At 47.5% G+C, this 3,862-nt stretch overlaps 1 pseudogene; it reads right to left on the bottom strand.

The window, feature by feature from the left end:
• LOC119339202 overlaps window positions 1-3,429 on the bottom strand; it is a 19,182-nt pseudogene extending 15,753 nt beyond the window's left edge.
• Window positions 3,430-3,862: the final 433 nt, after the last annotated feature.

The following is a 3,862-nucleotide window of genomic DNA, read 5'->3' as shown; positions in this document are numbered from 1 at the left end:
GGGCCACACCTCGAAGACGCGTGCCGCCTCTTAGGACATGCCACAACACCACCCCGCATGTATGAGGGCCCGGTACGACGCTCCGGTGGCATTGCTACCCCCAGGGCCCCCGTCCCGACTAACCCAGGAGCGGTTGACCACGAGATCAAGCCCTTTGACTTCCCACGGACGGGCTTTGAAGAGTGGACCTCTCCACCCGGTTGTGTCAGGTGAGCTCGGAGGGACACCTGGGAGCAACATCCGGGCCAAACCGACTGCTACATCCCCTCCGTGTAGACCCGATGCATCCGTTTTCCCCCTCCAGGTGCCGGCGGCGGCGCCGTCCGTGAGGGTGTCACACTCCGGAGACGGATGCCAGGCGTTTGCAACCGCCACTAAACTTCTGTCTCATAGCTGTTTTTTAATTTAATTAAATATAAGGACTTATATTCAAAAGAACATGACGGCACATTATTAATGTGCTCGAAAAAAATACAAACTATATATATATATATATTCATAATCTATGGAAAAAATTACAAACTACATATATATATTCATATAATACATAAAAAAGCATAAAACATATTAAAAAAGCATAAAAAGATATGTAAATAAAAGCATAAAAACGTATGAAAGCATGTAAAAAATAGCTATGCCGACGGCATTGCCGTCGGCATAGATACGGCAGGGTTTTGGGAGGAGCCGTGCCGCAGATCGGTGACGTGGAGCCTATGCCGACGGCTGCCGTCGGCATATCTACGCCGCGGATCGGTGACGTGGCATGCGGAGATATGCCGACGGCTGCCCGTCCCAACCGTCGGCATAGGGTTGACGGCGTTAGCGCTGGTCACGGGCGTGGTCGCCGGGCCCACTTTGTATGCCGACGGCTATGTAATAGCAATGACTGCTGTCGGCGTATTTGTAGATAGGCCGACGGCCGTTCTGTGCCGACGGCTGCCGTCGGCTTATATCAGGGTAGCCCGACGGCCAGGCTACGCCGACGGCCAGGATGAGGCTGTCGGCATATCTCAAACTAGGCCGACGGCAGCCGTCGGCATTGATCTGGCCGTAGGCATAGGTCAGTTTTCCGGTAGTGTGTAGCCCCGACGCTGTTATGACAATGGTGGGCAATCACTGGCAGGGGATGCTGCTAGTCTGCTACCACCATGTGGTTCTGGCCATGGCGAGTGAGCATGGCGGCGGAGACCGAGCGTGACGGGAGGAAGAGAGAAAAAAGATACAACAAGGAAATGGATGGAAGGAAATGTCAGCCGGCGCTGCAATAGCACGACGATGTGCTTTCCATTTGAAATTGGAATCCGGCTGATGGAGATCGGAGACAGGAGGAGGAAAGGGATTGGGGATAGGAGACGGCAAGCAGAAAGTGACTAGGGGACCACCCGCAAAAAAAAAGTGACTAGGGGACGCAGGGAGCACCACGAGGAGACGGATGAGGAGGTCCCAAGGTTGGCTCCTGCTATTACCCAATATTTTTTTCTTTTACCTACACATCCACGTCTAAGAAATAGGAGGTGGGTGAACTCACCACCAACTCAAACGTTTATAAGAAGGAAAGAATACATCTATTTTTTATTTTTATTCTGAAATAAGATTTATTCCTATTACGTGCATATAATTGGCAAGAACATTTGACCATAGGTAAATCTGGTAAATTGTGCTTAAAACATGTAAGAACATGCAGATGCAATCTAAATCTAATTGATGTAAAATATCTGCAGGAAAATGAAGCACCCATTTCTGCCTTACTCTTTATCATGTCCGCTTAAAGGATACTATAGTAAACACGCATTTTCAAATTAGGTGCAATAATTTGGAATGAACATTTGACAATATGGCAAATTTTCTTAAAACAAATAAGAGTATGCCGATACAATCTGAATCTTAACTGATGTGAAAATCTGCAAGAGAAAGTCAAGCGCCCATTTCTGCCTCACTTTTTATTATGACGGCTAAAAATACATGCAAGGGTTTGACTAAATCCATTATATTACAGTTATGTAAAGTTAACTCCACAATCAAATACGGATTATAGTTTATCTAATACATCTATTTTTTATTTTGATTTTGAACTAACATTATTCCTGTTAGTGTTAGGTGTGGAAGATAATTGCCAAGAACATTTGACTGTATGTAAATCTGGTAAAAATTGCTTAAAACATGTAAGAACATGCAGATGCAACCTAAATCTAATTGATGTAGAACATCTGCAGAAAAATGAAGCACCCATTTCTGCCTCACTCTTTATCATGACCACTTAAAGGATACTATAGTAAACATGCATTTTCAAATTAGGTGCAAATAATTGGAATGAACACTTGACAATAGGCCAAATATGGAAAAAAAATCTTAAAACACATAAGAGTATGCTGATACAATCTGAATCTTAATTGATGTGAAAATCTGAAAGAAACTGAAGCGCCCATTTCTGCCTCACTTTTTATTATGACCACTAAAAATTAAACTATATAGTAACATGCATTTGCATTTAGGTAATCTGTCATAGCATGGACATTAGGATGGGTAGCGGTACCTCTTGTTTGCAAGCAGTCCTCGTAGTTTTTCAATGAGCAGGCCCACATCCAACAATGTTGCATTGGAACAAGAGGCTTCGTTGACTCGGCTGAATACCTATGAGAACATTCTTCAGGTTAGGATTCTGACCCACCGAATAAAAAGCCTTGCAATCAAATTTCCCTTCTATCTTGTCATAAACTGCTCTGGCAAGAGTTGTCTTGCCAAGTCCTCCAAATCCGAAGATGGAGAGTATCTTGAGTTGTTCCTTGGATTCACAATCATCTTCATCTACGAGCCTCTCGATTAGCTCGTCCCTTGGCTCCTCGATGCCAATGAGCTCTCTCTGATCTTTGAACTGAGCCATCAGCCGAGGGTCAACAATGGTTGTAGCAGCTAGACTTGCGTCAACATCATCAATCTTGTACCTGTCGCGTCGATCAGCCACCTCCTGGAGCTGGTCCTTGATGCCTTTGATCGCATCGGCGATCTGGTGGCGCTTCTTGCCTTTCTTGAACAAGTTGGACACCTTCTTCATGAACCCTTTGAAGCTGTCTTGGCTAGCAGCAGGCTCAAAGCCCTGGATGTCCACCACGAAGCGTTCAACCACATCCTCCATCTCGTATGCCAGTTCCCTGACATCATTGGCCCAGATCTTGGAGTTGTCATGGAGCTGGTCACGCGGCACCATGGCCACTTTGCGGAGGGCGGCATCTATGCTCCGCATCTCCTTCTCGATAAATTCTACATCTTTCTTCACGCCCTTCTGCAGCTTGTATTCTCCCACTAGTAGAAAAGGGGGCAAAGGTCCAGGCCGGGTCAGCCCATTAGTCCCGGTTCGGTTCAGAATCGGGACTCATGAGGCATTGGACCCGGTTCATGAGCCCTGGGGGGCGGGCGGGCCACGTGGGTCATTGGTCCTGGTTCGTCTGGACCTTTTGGTCTCGGTTGGTGGGACGAACCGGGACCAACGGGCCTCGCTCCTGGCCCACCTCATTGGTGGGCCGCCCTTTAGTCCCGGTTCATGTCACCAACCGGGACCAATGAGGTGCCTATATATACCCCCTCGCGTAAGAGCAGAGCACAGTGCTCTGTTTTTTCTGGCCGTCGAGGGGGAGAGGGCTTGGTGGTGCTCTAGCTCACCTCCTATGCACACAAGGTGTTCGATGGAATGCCCGAGCCACACTACTTAAGCTTTCTCCTCTCCAAGCCCGACCTCCAAGCTCAATTTTCCTCAATATTTGTCTAGGTTTAGCGGTCCGTCACGCCCCGTCCCCGTCTTCACCGCCGTCAATCACTCGCGCCGATCTCATCGCCGGCACCACCATGGTGAGCCTCTTGTTCTTAT

The sequence above is a fragment of the Triticum dicoccoides genome, chromosome 7B, assembly GCF_002162155.2.
Source record: "Triticum dicoccoides isolate Atlit2015 ecotype Zavitan chromosome 7B, WEW_v2.0, whole genome shotgun sequence".
Lineage (NCBI taxonomy): Eukaryota > Viridiplantae > Streptophyta > Magnoliopsida > Poales > Poaceae > Triticum > Triticum dicoccoides.
The sequence above is the reverse complement of the archived record's forward strand: the minus strand, read 5'-3'. Positions and strand labels throughout refer to the sequence as shown.